Here is a 20,825-nt window from a genome sequence, read left to right on the forward strand (position 1 = left end):
CTGGGATGTGATGTTTTCCCTGATGGTTTTAGTTGGCTCCCTAATGGAATAGGAATAGGTTCCCTTACTGTTCTGGCATACAGATTCTCTTTGTGATTCTCATTCTTGTGTGCATTATATGTGTTCTACTCAAATTATTAATGTTATACATTTCTTGTTTTACTTCTGAGAAAACTGATTTTATGGTATCTGAAGACTAGAGATGATTAAACAAGTGACAGCTGTAGACTTAACTGAGGTCTCTCTCTCCTCTTTTCTTCTTCTTCTTTTTTTTTTTTTTCCTACTCTGTGACACCCTTTCAACTGGGCTTTTTGGTGCTCTTAAAAATTCCTCGGTGAGGCGGCTCCTTTCCTCCCCTGCCCTCAGCCTGGGAAAGACCATCTGGAATGAGCCTTCCTGGCAAAGAGGGACACCTTGGCTGAGCTTTTGATCACCAGTGCTTTCAAGAAGAAAGATTTTTAAAAGAATTTTTATCTGAGGAATGTGAGCCACTTCACATGATCAGAGAGACATTAAATCAAGACAGCAACCACTTTCTTCTTCCTTCCTTTTCAGCTATGTATTCGTCTGTTGGAACTGCTTGCTATCACCCCAGGTAGCTGTAAATTAATCTAATAATGCCACACCAAACACTATATCCCACACCCCATAACAACGGATAGCCAAGCTGTCATCAATGCTATTTCTGAAAACCAATGAGAATTCCAGACAGGCACGTTTCTATCAGCCCATTTGTGCGTCCCCTCTTTTGACCTTTAAAAACCTGCTTGTGACAAAGGCCAAAGGGAGCTCAGATCCAAAGTTCTTTGGGTGTGAGTCTTCCAGGCAGCTGCCTTCACATTGGCCCAAGTAAACTCTAGATTCTATTTTGTGCTTCAGCCTCTTTCTTTTAGGTCAACATGTTCAGCAACAGTAGAATAAATAAATAAGTTGGCCTATATTCATACAAAGGAATACACACAGAAACAAATAACCACATGAATAACATGAACAATTCATAGATGTAAGACTGAGTGAAAGAAGTCAAACCTATGCCTCTGCTCCTGAGACCAACTTTGCAAAAATTATAACTGGGACAATTATCACAGCGAAACAGATCTGACCTGATTCCATGTTGTTTCTAATGTCCAAGTTGTCCTTGTTCATTCCTGGGCACAGGCCAAAATAACTTTGAGAGGAACTTAGTTTATGGTTTAGCTGTGAAACAAAGATGACAACAGCCCTTTTCCAAAACAAACCCCCTTCCTACCTGGGGACTAGACTGCCTTTGCAGGACTAACAAATTAGCCACGATATTAGAAATGATGGTTTAGGAGTCACACAGCCTCCAGCTTATGATTCTAAACCTCCCCAAATTGTTCCTGGGGATTGCATCACTATTGTAAAACCTAAGATCGGTACGTGAGATATTTTGTAGACACTACACTCGATGCCTCAGCTGGCACCACCCAGATGGATAAACCAGCTCATCTGATCTTGTGGCCCCCACCCAGGAACTGACCCAGCTCAAGAGGATACTTTAGCTCCCTCTGAGTTCATCTCCGACCTGACCAATCAGAACTCCCAACTCACTGGCCCCCACCCACCAAATTATCCTTAAAAACTCTGGTCCCAGAATGCTCAGGAAGACCGATTTGAGTAATAATAAAATTCTGGTCTCCCACACAGCCGGCTCTGGGTAAATGACTTTCTTTATTGCAATTCCCTGTCTAGATAAATTGGTTCTGTCTAGGCAGCAGGCAACGTGAACCCATTGGGCAGTTATACTCCCCCAAAACCCACTACACACTTTATGATTCAGTTTATATGAAAGCAAAGGACAGAAAAAAATTGCCTGATAGATTTGAAGTCTGTGGAGTATTGTCAGAGTTTGGGGTTGTGTTCTACAGATTAACAGTAATCTGTTAAGCACCTCAAATAAAATTTTCCCCAAAAATATTTTTCCCCCCAAATTTGGACCACTTTGTTTCTGTCTTTGCAGAGCATAAAGTGCTAACATGAGGTAAGTGTCAAGGTCTAGAGAAGGCTGTGGAAGAGATGACAAACTCCAGCACCATGCCTGAGTGTCCAGTGTGCTCTGCTGGGGCAGCATATTTGTACATTGCTGTATTTGAAAAAAACCTACAAGATTCATGAAATTGGACCACCGTCTTTATAACACTACTACACTACTAGTGGTAAAACTAGTAAGGATGGCTGGTTTGCAGTCATCTGAGCAGCCTCTCTGGTTTCATAGATATGGTTTCTCTCTGATATTGAACGACTTGTAATTTCAAGTAGAATGCTACATCACAAGGATAACGATGTGAAGAGAACCAGTTTCCTGTGTAATCCTACATGTTTTAGTCTGCGCGTTACAAGCCATTATTTGAAGAAGGGTGGACAGGTTCCAGCTGTCTGCCAAAGAGGTCCTGGGCAACACAGTTTAAGAACCTGCTTCTGGGCGGGTGTGATGGCTCAGGCCTGTAATCCCAGCACTTTGGGAGGCTGAGGCCAGCTGATTACCTGAAGTCAGGAGTGCGAGATCAGCCTGGCCATCATGGTGAAACCCGGTCTCTACTAAAAATACAAAAATTAGCCGGCCTTGGTGGCATGCGCCTGTAATCCCGGCTACGCGGAAGTCTGCGGCAGGAGAATCGCTTCAACTCGGAAGGCGGAAGTTGCAGGGAGCCGAGATCTTGCGACTGCATTGCAGCCTGGGCGACAGCGCGAGACTCGGCGCCAAACCAAAAACAAAAAACTACAACAGAAACGCCCGCTTCTTTGGGGAAGACCAGGGACGGGGAAGGGAGGGAAAGAAGAGGCAGACGTCACTGTCCCCGCAAGCTGTGGCAGCAGGTGGTTCGGCTAAGTGGGCGGACGATGGGGCGGAAAAGCAGACGGGGACCGGGAACGCGCTGTCGGTGACATCACGGAGAGGGCGACTTCTATGTAGATGAGGCAGCGCAGGGGCTGCCGCTTCGCCACCGGCTGCTTCGCCACGAAGGAGTTCCCGTGCTGTAGGAGCGAGCCCAGGACCGCCGGTCGGACCTGAGAGTACCAGCTGTTTGTCAGGGCTAGGAGGGCTCGGGGGTGCGCGGGGCAAGTGACCGTGCGTGTAAAGGGTGAGGCGTGTGGGGCTGTGGCAGGGCGGAGACACACGAACTCATACTTACCTGGCAGGGGAGATACCATGATCACGAAGGTGGTTTTCCCAGAGCGAGGCTTATCCATTGCACTCCGGATGTGCTGACCCCTGCGATTTCCCCAAATGTGGGAAACTCGACTGCATAATTTGTGGTAGTGGGGGACTGCGTTCGCGCTTTCCCCTGAACTTTTTGTGTTGAAAAAATAGACTCCGCGCAAAGTATTACTGTTAACTTATACGTGTTCGTGGTTTGGGTGGTATTTCAAGCGTTTTCCGTTCTCATTATAGTCACAGTGAATACCGTGTTGCCGTATTCTCCCCGCCGCCGTGAGCTTGTTTAACACAAGCTAAGTGGCCGCAGAGCCGTTTTTTTCTCTCTTTCTACGTGGGGCTGCTTTTTGCAGATTGCTTCATGGTCTCCAGTCTTTTGAGTTCTCACGCTCTGTGGAAACCTTCGTGTTTTTTCGTGGCCCCCAGTCACCCTTCACACAGCCTCTGCTTCTAACCGCAGCCCCCACAGGAGTTTGTGGGATTTCTGTGCTAGCGGGGAACGTGTTCTCACCTGATAGAGCCAGGTAGAAACTTTACGCAGTCGGGTGCTGTTCTCTGGGATGAAAGCGGGGCCTTTGGTGCTGTTCTTTGCGATGAAAGCAGTGTCCCCGTTCGGTTGTAGACAAACAAGCTTGCTTTCTGTAGGGGAACGGGGAGGGGGCTTAGGCGCCCAGGTGACCTTGCTCATGTTCACCTAGGCCTGCAGGTCGGAACCGCAGTCTTACCTGTAGGCAGAAAGGGCTGCGATCTACCCCAGCTACCCCCCAGCTACCCCCCAGCTACCCGAACTACCCAGCAATAAAATGGGACACATTATGGAAAGATGAGATGGCACGGATAATCTCAAAAACATTATGCCCAGTGACGAAAAGAGGGCGTCCTGTGAGGCGCCATCAAGGTGAATTTCTAGAACAGGTAAAACTAACCTGTATAGTGACAGAAACTACATCAGTGATTGCTGGGGTCAGGGAGAGGGCGGGACTGACTGCAAAGGGCAGGAGAGGACCTTTTAGAGTAATAGACACGTCATCAAACTTGAAATGGATGCGTTGTACCATAGTCAGCTCACACCTTAATCAACTTGGTTGTAAAAAGGAATAAGAAGACCACTCCAAATCTTAATGTCTTCTACTTAATTTAGTGTATGTTTACCCTTAGAGGATTCCTTTAGAAAAATGTCTCTCTAACTGTGCTAGGGAGTTGAGGAATTCCTTCATTTCTGTTTCTGTCTCTTTGTCTACAGTTAAGTTCATGCACTATTAAATGGAATATTTGTAAAATAAAAATAGAGTCTAAGCTAAATTTTGTAAAAGCATACATATATGCATCTTTATTATTTTATTATTTTTTTCAGATCTATATATATCCTTATTATTTTTTCTTCTTTTTCTTATTTTGGGGCCTGGTGGGGACAATCTAGCTAAAATATACATTCCTATCTCTGTAGATATACCACAAGACCATTGCTCCAGTGTTGCCCAAATGTTATGAGAGATTATTTTTGAACTTAAGGTGATCAAAAATTTTACATATGTTTACATCTTCTCTAATGTATGGTCTATGCTTAGCATGTTTAATTTTTTTTTTTTTTAAGACAATGGCTTAACAGTGATTTGGAAGAAAAATATGTACCTATATTAATAGTAGTTAATTCCAGGAGGTGTGAATATGGATGAGAAGTTATCTTCCCCTTTATGAATTTTTTAAGTTTTTAAATGGAAAATCCTCAATGACCTGGAAGTGAACGAACAGATTAGATATGGAAGGGGTGTGGGGCAGGTGAGAGGAAAATGTAAAGGGAAGGACAAACCCAGTTCTGGCAGGACCGTGTTTAACTCGAAGGTTTCTGTGGAGCAGTTGTTGGGATAAGAAGAATATGGGGGAGGCAGGAGAATCATGAAAATATTTAGGACAGTGTATCGCCTGTCTTATCATTCCTCCTCCTTTTGTGTTTCTTCAAAAGAAATACACAGACTTACATTTCTTTTCAAGCATGCTTACCATTTGTGTTTCTCTTTTATTAATGTAACTGCCCAGTAGGTTTATCTTGCCGATTGCCCAGATAAGCCAATGGAGCTGAGAACATCAGGCTTTCTACAATAGAGAAAGAATTTAATAAATGCAGAGGTAGCTAGGTGACCAGGACAGGGGTTTATTATTACTCAAATCTGCCAAAATTCAAAGACTAGAGTTTTTTGTTTGTTTGTTTGTTTTTTAAGGATAGTCTGGCAGGCAGGGGACTAGGGAATGGGCAAAGCTGATTGGTTGGGTTGGGGGATGAAATCACAGTGTCAGAGCTTGTTTACTGCACTGAGTCAGTCCCTGGGTGAGGGCCACAGGACCAGATGAGCCAGTTTACTGGTCTGGGTGTGCCAGCTAGTCCATCATAAGGCAGGGTCTGAAAAATATCTTGAACACCAATCTGAGGTTTAACGCTAGCAATGTTATATATAGGCACAGTTGGGGAGTTTAGGAATCGTGTGGCTTCTGGCTGCATGGCTCCTGAGCCATAATTTCCAATCTCGTGCCTAATTTGTTAGCTTTGCTAAGGAGGTGTGATCCCCAAGATAGGAAGAAGTTTGTCTCGGGAAGGGGTAATCATCTTTGCTTCAGACTTAGACTTGGAACTAAACTCCTCTCATAGCCTGGCCTATGCCCAGGAATGGAAAAGGGCAGCTCAGAGGTTAGAAGCAAGATGGAGTCAGGTCAGATTTCTTGCACAGTCATAGTTTTCTTATGTCAGGTTTTTCTCACTGTCTTAATTTTTGCAAGGGTGATTTCGCTAGGAGCAGTATAAACACAGTGGTTTTGAGAATGTCTTCTGGAGCCAGGCTGCCTTCACTTCAAATTCCTGCTTTCAAATCCTCCTTTGCTGGCTGAGTGACCCTGGGCAGGTCACTTAACGTCTTTGTGCATCTCAGTTTTCTCATATGGAAGATGAAGGTGATGGTGTGACCTCGGCCTGAGGTAAGGACTAAATGAGTAAACATATGCACTCATCAACTGTGCATAACATGTGGCACTTTGTGATTCAGGCACAGTTGATAATGTGCATATGTTACTCATGTGCATGTTATCTCTTGTATTTTGCCTGCAACACTGCACAAAGAGCAGATGTGATGAAAACCATTTGTACTGAAGTTACAGCAGTGATACTTTCCAGTGACCCTGCACCCTCCCAGGGAGACTGCAGCAATCCTCTCACCAGCAGTAACCTCCTGAGCTGGGAGGTTCCAGGAAGGCCCCTCAATCTCCAGCAGGTTTGACCCTCAAGGAGCTTCAGGGAATGAGCTAGAGAAGTATTTCTATCTGGGAGGAACTGGGAGTTTATTAGCTCATCTGTTCAGCTCATCCAAAGGGGAACAATGATTCAATTTCTGGCTTCAAATCTGCCCCAATAAAATTCTTATAGTTTTGGCCGGGTGCAGTGGCTCATGCCTGTAATTCTCGCACTTTGGAAGGCCGAGGTGGGTGGATTACCTGAGGTCAGGAGTTCGAGACCAGCCTGGCCAACATGGTGAAACCCCATCTCTACTAAAAATACAAAAAGTAACCAGGCGTGGTGGTGGGCGCCTGTAATCCCAGCAACTCGGGAGGCTGAGGCAGGAGAATCGCTTGAACCCAGGAGGTGGACATTGCAGTGAGCTGAGATCACGTCATTGCACTCCAGCCTGGATGACAGCACAAGACCCTGTCAAAATATATATATATTTTTTATAGTTTTATAGTGGAAGACATTTCTACATGTAGGGGAGGAAAGATGACTTTTCCTCACCCAGCCTAGGTTCACTGCTGAGACCCTTTCAGCAAAAGACACACTAACAAGAGAAGAGTATATGTATTTATTTAATGTAAGTTTTACATGACAGGAGTGCCTTCTAAAGGAAATGAAGGCCCATGGAAACAGCTAAATCTCAATTTTTTTTTTTTTTTTGGATTAACAGTCAGTTTGTTGAAGAATGGATAGTCATGGAGCGGTATGATAAGACAATAATAGTATGACCTAGCAGTAACAAACTGAAGAAAACTTAGCCAGGCCTCTGTGTTCAGGCTCTTCTCTGTGTCCCTGTGTCTTCAGAATCGAGGATGCACCTTTCCTCTGGGTACAGAGAGTGCACCTCTCACATAAGTGTCTTTTAATCGACTTCAGAGAAGAAGGGCAGCTGGTGGTGGGGTGACAATGACTTTCCTGCTTCTGTTGTTTACTCAAATTCCTTTAGCATAAAACATTCAATACCCCAAGATGTTATATTTTGGAGTAGCATGTCATGAACCCCACCATGCTCATGCAACAAAACCCAGAGTCTTTGAAGAGTGGTGACTACAAAATATTTAAATTCAAAATACAAATGATGGCCAAGTGGGGTGGCTCATACCTGTAGTCCCAGCAGGGAGGTGCAGGGAGGCCCAGGCAGGTGGATCACTTGAGTTCTGGAATTCGAGAGCTGCCTGGCCAATATGTTGAAACCCTATCTCTACTAAAAATACAAAAATTAGCCCAGCATGTGGTGCACACCTGTTGTTCCAGCTACTTTCAGGGGGTGGGGAATGAGTGGGCTGAGGATCAACTGAAACAATATCATATTTACAAATGATTTTTTTTCCTATAAGGCTAGTCAAGTGAAGCAGTGGAAGTGGAGAAGGCACAATGAAACCTGTAACTGGTTGTGATCAATTATTTGTAAACAGGAATGAATTTTTATGCACTATACACTGTTGTCAAATTTACATATGCTGCAAAACTGGAGGTGAACAGCAGTGCCCTGGTCTCTTCCTACACTTACCTCTAGGGATAACAATTTTTAATGCGTGCAGTCAACCTGTACATAAATATTGTTACTCTTTGTCCAGTTTTCCTCCCCAGGCCCTGCCGTCCAGCCTGCAAGGGGAAACAGAGTTTGTGTGTTTCCTTACCTTCTAGTCCACTCCAAGGAGCCAAGAAGGCGTCATCTCACCCCACTCAACCCCCGCTCGTCCTCCAAACTGAGCCCTTCAAAGATTGCGGTGATTTTCAGTCCTTCGTAATCGCTCTCAGCCCCAAAATGTGAAAATGAGAGCGATGGTCCTGAGCGCCTGGAGTGACATCTTAGTTAGCTCCCAAGACCCATCAGGAACCTCATCCCAAGTGCTCTGAAGAGCAGGAGAAAACATTTTTAACTCTGGTAGCGTCCTAAGGCGTCTTCTTCTTGGGGCAGGGTTCTGACGGGACGAGGGGGAGCCCCACCGTCAGAAACTCGCCTCTCAGAGCTGCTCAGGTTCCTCTTCCCCGTGGTGCTGCTGGGAGCTCGGCCGGGGCGGCGGAGGATCAGAACCCGCGCTCCCAGGCCGCGCGCTTGAAGAGGCCGCCGGGAGGATTTCTCTTTCCGGCTCAGATCTTGGGATAAATAAATGAGATTTCCCGGAGTCAGGTTCCAAAGCTTAGTGAAATGGCGACTTTTAGGGTCCGCAATAGAGATGTAGGCGCTAAAAATTCGGCATAAAAATCTGAGTATGAAGAAGAGAATAAATTAACACTCGGAATCAGATGGGCCATGTGAATAAAGCATTGCTATCCCAAGTTAGGTCTCCAACCATCCATCCTAAACTGAGACACAATCTCCAATGACTGAGCTAACCCCATCAAAATTTCTCACGCCACCGTTTACTTACCAAAATGACAATGGGTGCCATTACGAGATTTCCCGGGTGAAAGTCCCGGTCTAGGACTGAGGGGCGGCAGCCTTTATAGTGGAGACCTCTCACCCCGAGGCGGGGGGTGGGGGTGGGAGGTACGGGCTTCCGATTGCTGGGTGCCAGGAGGCTCGCCCAGGAAGGGGACCCTGCAGGATCGGTGACCCCGACTGGATGATTCGGCAATTTCCCTGTGGTCCCTGCCACTGTGAGAACCCGGCTTCTGGGACCCCGAACACCTAAGAGGGAGACGGAGAGGGGACAAGGAGCGCCAGGTACATCGCGAGGCTCAGACAGCGGGAGCAGAAGGGACACGCAGGCCCGCAGCTCAGAGCTTCTGAACGTCAGTGGAATCCCCATTCCATTTAGGGAATAAAACACTGCACTACCGTCCTAATTAAACTGCAAGATACACAAAGGTTCCACCGAGACTCGAACTCGGATCACTGGATTCAGAGTCCAGAGTGCTCACCATTACACCATGGAACCTCACAATGCAAGTTTGCAGGCGGTGTCTGAATTCCTAATAAGTAGCAATAGTTCCCACCCTCCTATGTCAAGGCATTTCTATTATCCCACAAGCAACACTCGAGGAAGGTGGATCAGTAGAAGGAGCCATCCCTCTTGCTTTCTCTCTGTCCTCTCCTTTGATCGGCTTCTATCATTGCATTTGCACCTCGGAAAATGAGGCAATATCCACTGTGGGTTTAGGGCCAGAGAAGAGCCCTTGAAGCCTCCCTCATAAGAGTTTCCTGTGCCAAGGTGAAATATCTTTCTTCTTTTCTCTCTTTCTCTCCTTCTCTCTTTCTCTCTTTCTCTCTCTCGTTCTCTCTCTTTCTTCTTTCTCTCTCTTTCTTTCTTTTCTTTCTCTTCTTTCTTTTTCTTTCTTTCTTTCTCTCTTTCCTTTCTTTCTCTCTCTTTTCTTTCCTTCCTTCCTTCCTCTTTCTCCCTCCCTCCCTTCCTGTCTCACTTCTTTCTTTCTCTCTCTCTGCCTTCCTTCCTTCCATCCTTCCTTCCTTCCTTCCTTCCTTCTTTCCTTCCTTCCTTCCTTCCTTTGCATTGAGATAGAGTCTCCTTTACTGCTCAGGCTGGAGTGCAGTGCAGTGGCAGTGGGCGATCTCCCCTCACTGCAACCTCCATCTGTTGGGTTCAAATAATTGTAAACCCCAGTAGCTGTGATTACAAGTGTATGCCACCATGCCTGGCTAAATTTTGTATATTTAGTAGAGATGAGGTTTCGCCATGTTGGCCAGGCTGGTCTTGAACTCTTGACCTCAAGTGATTTGCCCACCTTGACTTCCCAAAGTGCTGGGATTACAGGTGTGAGCCACTGCGCCCAGCCTGGAGATGAAATGTCTGCAAAATATCTGTTATTTTCTTTATGCTTTCCGTCCTTTCTGTTTGCCCAAGGAGGCTAGATGATTGTCAAAACAGGACAAGGGAATTCCTGGGCGCCTTGCCTCCTTCCTCCCTGTAGTACCTAATAGAAGACAGCAATCAAGTGAGATTGGGAAACAGGGAATCCTTCATTTTCTTCTTCATAAACATCTATGTTTGTTTGTTTGGTTGGTTTTAACAAAATTTTCTCACCAGAAATGGAGATTTGTTGGATTTAAAATAAATGCAATCAGCCATGTTTTGTATTTCTATAAAACACTCAAACCAGGCCATACTCACCTGCTATGACTCAAAATCAACCATATACTGTTGAGGTCAGGAGACAGGGCCCTGATATTTAAGCTCAGGGTGTTTTCTCAGAATTGGTCAAGTTGATGCCATTCCAATTTCTCAATATCTCATGATCCATTTATTACAGTCTGTAAAAGTATACCTGTATTTTTACTAAAAGCCCAGGAGTTTGGTCTAGGCCCTACTGCTCAGCTCACAGAAAACCAATCATTGAGACATTGAATGTTGCCGAGGAAGAAGGATTTAATGAGATGCTGCAGCTGAGGAGATGGGAGATGAGTCTCAAATCAATCTCCCAGATCAACCAAAGTGAGGGGTTTATTTAGCAGAGAAGAAACGTAACTGTGTGTAGGACGAGAGGAATTAGGCAGGGGTGAGGAAGCTTTCATGATGAGTGAGGGGACTGACATCTCATTGTCTGGAGGCTGGGATCTGCTGAGTTTCAGGTCTATGATGCTTTTTGAGAGGCCTGAGGGTCCTTTCCTGAGGAAGGAACTCCGATAAAACAAATGTAAGTTTCAAGCTTTAAGACCCTCAGAAGGGTCCATTTCTACGTCTGTCCAAAAACACTGTCTATGGGACTATTGGGTCGATTTCAGTCCCCACTTTCTATTTGTCAGTTCTTCAATCATGGGGAATCCGGTCATCCAGCTTCCTGGCTGTGTCATGTGGAGAAGGGGCACCCTGAGCAGCTCCACACCATGGGTGACCGCATGGCCATCCAGGAATCAAACGTTCATCTAATACTGTAGTTTCTCCTGAAACACAATCTTCCTCTCTCCAGTTCCCCATTTCCACTAAAGACAAAACACAGCAGGACCAACCTACCTGCAAAAGAAGTTTCAGTTCCGTATACTTGGCCTGATTACCCACACGAAGTGTAGCAAGAATCATTGTTCATATAGGCTCTCCTAAATAGGCTTTGCTGGAACATTTCACAACGCCATTTCAGGCAAAGCCCGAGAAAATTACCAATTCCTCCACCTGTGTCAGATTATAAAAGAAAACAAAATCTTATTGAACTTATGCAAACAAACACGTGGTCATGAGTTAAGAATATTCAGTTTACAAATTCTGGAGAAATTCAGCAGAGAGAAAAATATGCCTCACATTCTGTTTAGAGGACTATTCTACTCAATTGTTGCAGGCTATAAATAGCTCAAAAGGAAACAAGTTCTTCAGACTCTGAAGAATCAACAGTGTTTCAAACAAACAAACAAACACCATAACAACTTATTTCAGTCCTCTATTAGTCCAATCCATGCAATCAACTCCTGTTCTGCTTCATACTGGGCTAGCAATCTTTATGCACACATCAGCCTTTCTATTAGTGCCCTGGAAATTTTCTCTTTGGTTCAATGGCATGATCTCCAAGTTATCAGAAACCTGCCTCCAAGAGTCCTTTTCATGGACTTCCCCAAAGAACCAAGGCCTGGACTGTAACTGATTATAAGTAACTTTTTAAAGAAGAATCAAAGCAAAACAATTGTGGATGACAAAAACCTTAAGACAGCCATAGTTATAGACACAGTTGACAAGAGAATTCTGTTGCTTTTGTGGCACCTGACAATTTAACATAGTAATCGTAATTATTAGTGACAGCATATCAGAACTGTAGGAATCTCATACAATCCTGGAACACACATTAACAACACATCTGTGTCAACAGAACCCAAAGGAAGTGAAACATCACCTCAGATTTGACAATGCTTCGTGCATAATTCTAGCATAACAAATAAGCCTAAGAAGCCTAATATGTCTCTCTTGGACTTCAGGAACCTAGTATCCAAAAAGTTAATTTGAGGTCCAAAAGGCTCAATATGGAAATTTTACTCTTAGAAAGTTTGCCAAAGTTTTGAGAGACTTGATATCACAAAATAGGATCACAGGTCACCTTAAAATAGTCAATCATTTAGCCAAAAGGTAAACAAAAATATTTTATCTATTATTAATATTACACAAACATTTTGATGAAGAGAAAACCAAATTTTACCTTTGTGTGGTGTATTAAAATGTTAAAGCTAATTTTAATAAAACCTTATACACAAATTTAATTATAATCAGTTTGACCATAAGGTAAGAGTTTCAAAAACCTTTCATGACCTTTTATACTTTTCTGTGAAAGAGCAGATGAATGCTCTAGAAAACCCTGTTATTCCAATACATGGGCCCAGTTGCTGGCCTTGCATCAGGGTGCTTCTGAGTGTAATGTCTGATTTATAGAAAATCTCTGAATTTGAGAGGCCAGGGTGGGTGGATCACTTGAACTTAGGAGTTTGAGACTAGCCTGGGCAATATGGTGAAACATTGTGTCTACCAAAAATATGAAAAAAAAAAAAAAAAAGAAGGAAGAAAGAAAGAAAGAGGGAAGGAGGGAGGGAGGGAAGGAAGGAAGGATGGAGGGAAGGAAGGAAGGAGAGAAAAGAAAAGAGAAAGAAAAAAAAAATCTCTGAACTAAAGTTCTCCCTCAAACTCCAGCCTTACAATTCTCATGTGCCCACCTCTTCTGTCTAGAGGAAGAGGGGCTATGAGATGGAAAAGGGGGCATGTGGGAATGTTGGGTGTAGAGGGATTGAATGGTTTCAATTTCTGGTTCTGTTTCTCATGAAAGCAGTTGGTTTTGATTGTCATCTTCCCCAGGGTCTGAAGATGAGGCATTAATTGCTGTCAATATTCAAGATTTAGCAGGAGAAGCTGCCCTTTTCAGACCCAGGAGTGAAAGCCCTGTAAGCTAATAGCACAAGTATTAGTTAACAGGACATTTGTACTGCAGAAAGTTCTATTTTTCTCTCTCACGTCACCAATAAAAACACTGTGATCTGCTGTCAAGTAGTTACTGCCTGCAGCACTTCAAATGACTGTATTAAAGTGGTTAGGATACTCCTTGCATGGCAACATGTAGTTGCCAGCATTCTAATGACAGAACTGTGATCAAAAGCATCAAAAATGTGACAGAACCTATGCCAAACTTTTCAAAGTAAGGCAATTAAATTTTCTCTCCATCATTTAACAAAATGCTAAATGCATATATCAGTTTTGGAAATTCCATATGAGGATAAATAATCTCATTTTATTTAAATACTAAACAACAAAACAAGAACAAAGTGAGAATAAACAAATACTCATTTCTTTTCAGCTATTTTACTTATTTATTTTGAGACAGAATCTTCCTCTGTCACCCAGGTTGGGGTACAGTGGCAGGATCTCAGCTCACTGCAAACTCCACCTTCGAGTCCCAGGTTCAAGAAATTCTCCTGCCTCAGCCTCCCGAGTAGCTGGAATTACAGGCAGGCACCACCATGCCCAGCTGATTTTTGTGTTTTCAGTAAAGACAGGGTCTTGCCATGTTGGCCAGGCTTCTGGCCTTGAGCTCCTGGCCTTCAGCTATTTTAAAAGAGTATAATCACATATTTCCAAGATTGGTTTCTAGATACAGTACTGATTACTGATTAGGTCGCTTTCACCATTAAAATCTTCAAACCAGTGCAACAATTGCACACATTTTGTTTTCAAGTACACACATGACAGCCCAACTGTGATACAAGGCTTGAGATCAAAAATCACTAGAAATTCTCACAACCTTTTTTTATTACCACTTCATCCAAGTGAAAGTCACTTAATTTTAATGATGCTAAACACAACTTAAGGAGGTTGAGAGAAATCCAATCAATATAATATCTTTAAGGACAAGGCCAATCTTTCTGAACATGGAAACTTTGTATCCACATCACAGTTTTTCCTCATTAAAGGAAAGGGTCTGCAACCAACTCAAATGATTGATTGAAACCAACTCATGTTACTGATTGCATTGAATGTGTACCAAATCTCAGGCCTTGGGTGCCTGAGTCCTAGTGTTCCTGTGGCATCCCCTTGGGGTGTGGGGAAAAGAGAGGTCAGCCTGTTACTGTGTTATTATAGATAGAAGTAAGTTTAAGAGACTCCATTTGGCTCTGTATTTGAGATGCTGTTAATCTGTGACTCTACCCCCAATCTTGTTCTTGCTAGAGACATCGCTGTGGTAATTAAGGTTTAAAGGATTTTGGGCTGTAAGGAATGTGCTTTGTTAGGCAAATGCTTAAAGCCTGCTTGTGGTTGAAGGTCAGTACCATTCTCTTAAATCTCAGTAAAAGAAAAACATCTGTCTCCTGCCCGTCCCTGGGAAATGGAACATCTCCGTGTATCTGTATGTCTTACTGCTGATTTACTCCCTTATCTTTTGAGCAATAAATACTGAGGGAACTCAGAGACCGGTGCCAGTGTGGGTCCTCTGTAAGCAGAGCACTGGTCCCTTGGGCCCCGCTTTTCTTTCTCTATACTTTGTCTCTGTGTCTTATTTCTTTTCTCAAGTCTCTCGTTCCACCTAATGAGAAGCACCCACAGGTGTGGAGGGGCAGGCCACCCCTTCATCTAGTGGAACTCTACCTTCCAATGATGGGAAGTCTTGGGCAAGAGCAAGTCTCCTCCCCTTGTCCAGTATAGACAGCTTTTGTGTCTAACCTTACCTCAGCAGTTGGCCTGTCACTGGGGCCAAGGGTTGGACAACATCAGTGGTAGATGCCTTTTGTTTTATGTGAGAGAAGCAACCAGGTTTTGTGCCTATACTCTGGTGGTGGTCGATCATGCGATCATGACTTATATGCCTACACAACTGTGGCAAGCTCGAGAAATTCTCTTTCCCTGCTACATGTGTCTTGTCAGCACTAAGGACATGGGAGGAAAGACCCAGCAAATAGGCAAAAACATGCTATGTGTCTGGGACTCTCAGAGTTTCTAAGCTGTCACAATACTTTACACTTGGCCTTTAAGAAGTGATGAAAACTTCAGTGATTTTCTCCAATGAGCATTTATGGCTGCCGTCTTTTCCTTCCATTATCTGTCAAAGATGAACTGCTTCATGTGTTTGTCCTTCTATAGGGAGGTGTCTCATGCTTTGTACTTCAGCTGACTCAGGGGCCTTGCAACTTCAGCTCTCTGGTGGGATCAAAACACATATGATTTTGCAGACCATACAGCTTTTTCTTGTCATTAGAGTGGGAACAACTGTCTCTTGCAGCTTTCTACATTTTAAACAACTGTTGAATCACATGTCTGTTTTATAAAATCCTTATCTTTTCCTCTATTTCTGGGTTATTTTCCCTTCAAGATAGTACACAAATTCTTTTAGCTGATGACTTCTTTCGAGGCTATGAGGTAGACAGAGTGAGCACCTTGACGATCCCTGCAAATGAGCCTGTTCATTAGGTGCTCACGGGAAACCTGGGCCCAGACCAGTACTGAAATCCACAACTGTCACCCACAGCTCTAGTTGAATTTTTGTCATGAGGCTCTTTCTCCTCAATCAGCATACTAGTCTTAGAACAAGTCTGAGATTGGGACTATCTTAAAATAGGCTTCCTGAGTGGCTATGAAGATTTGCTGGGACTCCAATTTCTGGTCAAATGTGAGCCAGCAGAGTAAAGACAACACTCTTGACCCAGGAGAAGGCAACAGTACATGGATACACCACATTTTTCATCAACCTCAGAACAGTTATCTCAATGAATATTTAAATTAGTGATTGAAATACTTGTCTCCCCAAGCATGTGATGCTGAACATTGGAAAAGTTACCTTGGTTGTCTAAATGATTATGTGCTCAGATTGAATTTGAGGGTACACAGGTGCAGCCTCCAGTGGAAAAGATGCTGAGAACTGGATGTGGGTAGAGGATGCAATTATGGAACTTGGTATCTTTCCCACCTTCTTTTCTTTCTTCCCATTTCGACTGGTCTTGTAATGCTAGGCCCAGGCATCAATATACATACAACTAAAAAAAGGCAATATCAGTGCCTTTTTTAAAATCTATACAATGAAATTAGAATTGCTAAAGTTACTTTAACTTGACATCATGTAGCCCAATAAGGTGAATGCCGCCCACCTACCAAGGGTGTTAGTCAGCTCAGGCTGCCATGGAAAAATACCAAAGGTTGGGTGGTTTAACAACAGACTTTTATTTTCTCAATGTTCTGGAGGCCAAAAGTCCAAGATCGATGGGCTAGCAGAGCTGGTTTATGAGGAGGCCTCTCTTCCTGACTTGCAGAAGGCCACTTTCTTGCTTTGTGTTCCCATAGCCTTTCCTCCGGGCTTGTGTGGAGAAAGAGAGATATTCTTTGATGGTCTTCCTCTTCTTATACGGACACCATTCTGACCAGATTAGGGCCCCACTTCTATAGCCTCATTAACCTTAATTACTTCCTTGAAGACTCTATCTCTAAACACAGTCAAATCTGGGGTTAAGCTTTCAACATATGAATTCAGGGAAAAACTATTCATTTTATAACACCAAGTAATAGGGACAAGCCTAAGATTCTTTTTTTCTTTTTTTTTCTTTTGAGACAGAGTTTAGTTCTTGTTGCCCAGGCTGGATGGCAGTGGCATGATCTAGAATCACCGCAACCTCTGCCTCCCGGGTTCAAACGATGCTCCTGTCTCAGCCTCCCAAAGTGCTGGGATAATAGGCATGCACACCATGCCTGGCTAATTTTGTATTTTTAGTAGAGATGGGGTTTCTCCATGTTAGTCAGGCTGGTCTCAAACTCCAACCTCAAGTGATCCACCTGCCTCAGGCTCCCAAAGTGCTGGGATTACAGGTATGAGCCACTGCACCCAGCGATCCTACGATTCTTTACCTATTAAATCCTATGGCATTTGCCTGGTGGTGGGGCCAGGAAGAAGTTGTTAGCAAGGCTGCTATTATTGCTAATTCTATAATTAGGAAAGCACACCTGAGCTGAAGTGCCTGGCTTATGGAAAACAGTGCAGGTCAAACAGGCGTGAAATCAAAATAGGGGGAAATTGTAGTAAACAAAAGCAGTGCTCTTATGTGAGTCATGCATCCAGGAAGGATTAAAATTGTGCAATTTCATGGAAATTCTATTGTCTTTATCAGGAGAATGACTTTACAAGGTTTATTAACTGGGGGGAAAGGATGGTATGGATTAAGGACCACACCTGATTGCTCATCTTAATATGAATTCTTGACTAAACAGCTATAGGGTGTGAAGGAAAGATCAGCAGTCAAAGAAAACTCAAAGATTTTTTGACTGAGCATATGGAAGGATGCAGTTTCCATCCACAGAGCTGAGACAATAGCATGTGTGGCAGGTTGTAGGAGGAAAACCAGAGATCAGCTCAGGGCCCCAAAGCCTTGCTTGAGTTTTCCATTCACCCTGTCGCCATTTCTACATCCCCTTGAGATTTTTGTGAGTCTGAATGCAGAGTTGCTTGGCCACTTCTCTCCCTGGGCACCAGTCCTCTCGCCTCCTCCTGACAGCATCTTCCATGGCCCTGGCTCTGATGACCATCTCCCAACATGATGTCATCCTACAAAGGTGATCTGAGCCATAACTGGGGCAAGGCCATCCACTCCTTGACTTGTGTGGCATTGGTGGGCCCCAGGAGTACATCACTGTTTCTCAGGGTAGTAGGTCTTTTGTATGGAACTCTTCTTCTGAGGAAAACAGGGAATAAAGAGCCTGAGGGGTGGAAAGCCAGGGCTATACCAGGGAGCCTAGGAAAGCTGAGCCTAGGCTCTCAATGCAAAGAACATTTATTACCTGAGAAGTTCTACTCAGTTACTACTGTTAGTTTAGAATCTCATCAGTGAAAATGGTATAGAAATTTGTTTTCTTCCTGATTATATGTGCACCTACATAATATCCTTATTTTGCCTCTTGGCTCACAAGCCTACAACACTTCCAATCTCCCTGGTCCGTTGCAGAAAAAGTTTGCTGAACTCCACAGACAACAATGCCCCATGCTTTAAAGAAAAAGACACCCAGGAATCTCTTTTACTAATTTTCATTTGTTAGACATTTTTCCTGGTCACCAATAAGTTCCCTTTGTTGGCTTGTAATGATTAGTCTCTGGTTGGTTGTCATTTGCAATGACACTATATATACTGGGACCTCAAAGCAGAAAAACCATAGAAGAAAACCTAGGACATATAATTCTCAACATCAGCCGTGGCAAAGAATTTATGGCCAAGTCCACAAAAGCAAATGTAGCAAAAACAAAATTCACAGGTAGGACCTAATTCAATGAAAGAGCTTCTGCACAGCAAAAGAAACCATTAACAGAGTCAACAGACCAGCTACAGAATGGGAGAAAATATTCACAAACTGTGAATCTGACAAAGGTCTAATGTCCAAAGTCTGTCAGGAACTTTAAAAAGTCAGCAACAACAAAAAATAATCCCATTAAAAAGTGGGCAAAGTGACATGAACAGGCACTTCTTAAAAGAAGACATACAAGCAGCCAGCAAACACAGGAATAAATGCTCATCATCACTAATGATCAGAGAAATGCAAATCAAAGCTACAATGAGATACTATCTCACACCATTCAGAATGGCCATTAATAAAAATTCAAAAACCAATGGATGCTGATAAAACTGGAGAGAAAGCGTATAAACCCTTGGAGTGAATGTAAATTAGGTCAGTCACTGTGGAAAGTAGTTTGGAGATTTCTCAAAGAACCTGCAACAGAGCTGCTATTCAACCAGTAATCTCATTATGAGTTATATAAACAAAGGAAGGTAAATCATTAAAACAAAAAGACACATGCACTCCTATGATTATCACCAGGCTATTTACAATAGTGAAGACGTGGAATCAAACGAGGTGCCCATCAATGGTGGATTAAATTAAAAAAAAAATTTTTGGTACATACACAACATGGAATACTACACACCTGTAAAAAAGAATGAAATCATGTCTTTTGCAATAACATGGATAGAACAGGAGGCCATAATCTGGAGGAAACTAATGCAGAAACAGAAAACGAAATACCAAATGTTCTCACTTAGGAACGGGACCTAAATATTGAGCTCACATGGACATAAACATGAGAACCGTAGACACTGTGGACTACCACGAGGTAGGGAGGGAGGGGGGGAGGGAGAGTGGGTTGAAAAACTAGCTATTGGGTACTATGTGAACTACCTGGACCTGATATACCCATGTAGCAATCCTACACATGTACCCTTGGTACATAAAATAAAACTGAAATTTTAATAAGAACAAAATTATATTACACTAAAAAAATTACTGCACAGAAAGTAAACTAATAATGGATTTTAAAAAATTAAATATTAGAAATAAAGATCTAAAATCAATAATCCAAACTTACACTTTAGGAAACTCAAAGAAAACAAGAGCAAATCAAGTCCAAAGTGAGTGGAAGACAAGAAACAATAAACACTGGAGCAGAAATCAAGGAAATCGAAAACCAGAAATCAGTAGAGAAAAGTCAACAAAACCTGAAGAGTGTTCTTTGAAATGACCAATAAAATTGATAAACCTTTAGCTGGTGAACCAAGAAACAATGAGAAAAGATACAAATTACTAATATGAAAAAGAAGGCCGGGCACAGTGGCTCAAGCCTGTAATCCCAGCACTTTGGGAGGCCGAGGCCGGTGGATCATGTGAGGTCAGTAGTTCAAGATCAGCCTAGCCAAAATGGTGAAACCCCGTCTCTACCGAAAATACAAAAATTAGCAGGAAATGGTGGCACATGCCTGTAATGGCAGCTACTTGGGAGGCTGAGGCATGAGAATCACTTGAGCCCGGAAGGTGGAGGTTGCAGTGAGCCAGAACTGTGCAACTGCACTCCGATCTGGGCGACAGACTGAGACTCTGTCTCAAACAGACAAACAAAAATAAATAAATAAAAGAAAAATAAATTCCGCTGCGTAAAGAACCCGAGGAGGACTACACAGTATTTCCGCGCCCCCCCCCTCCCGCCCCCGTCCACCTCTGCCTCCTTTTTTTCCTTTATTAGCGCGGCACAGTAAGCAAATGTAAAAACCACAGGGCACAAAGACAGGACGCTGCATTTGCCAGAAATGGAATCCAGGTCTCCCGTGTGGGAGGCGAGAATTCTACCACGGAACCGCCAATGCCTCCTGACCCCGAGCTCTGCAGCCTTGGAAACAGTTAAGACACAGACTTGTGGACAGGAGTCAAGATTTTCGCTGTTCTCTTTGGAAGATGTGACTAACAAAAAAGACACCCAGAGCAAAGGCTTGCAGTGGAGATTTGCATCAAGCAACACCACAAAGTTATGGCTTCACATTAAAAGAGCTGACTTGAAAAAGCCTTATTCTGAGTAGGCTCTGTGCAACTGGGTAAGAAGCCTCTGTAGGAAAACATCAGAAATTCACCCAGCTTCTTATCTCTGGTCCTGTATCCAGTGTGAACCTAAGGAAAGTTCTTGCCTCGCTTGTTGATGTCTTCTCTTTGCCTTCCTGT

At 43.4% G+C, this 20,825-nt stretch overlaps 2 non-coding genes across 2 annotated transcripts; one reads left to right on the forward strand and one right to left on the reverse strand.

The window, feature by feature from the left end:
• Positions 1–3,148: 3,148 nt before the first annotated feature.
• Positions 3,149–3,312, forward strand: LOC113223475. Its single transcript, XR_003308748.1, has one exon. It is a non-coding gene; the product is annotated as a U1 spliceosomal RNA (small nuclear RNA).
• Positions 3,313–9,266: 5,954 nt separating this feature from the next.
• TRNAQ-CUG lies at positions 9,267–9,338 on the reverse strand. Its single transcript has one exon. It is a non-coding gene; the product is annotated as a tRNA-Gln (tRNA).
• Between the last annotated feature and the right edge of the window lie 11,487 nt (positions 9,339–20,825).

The sequence above is a fragment of the Piliocolobus tephrosceles genome, unplaced genomic scaffold, assembly GCF_002776525.5.
Source record: "Piliocolobus tephrosceles isolate RC106 unplaced genomic scaffold, ASM277652v3 unscaffolded_41463, whole genome shotgun sequence".
Lineage (NCBI taxonomy): Eukaryota > Metazoa > Chordata > Mammalia > Primates > Cercopithecidae > Piliocolobus > Piliocolobus tephrosceles.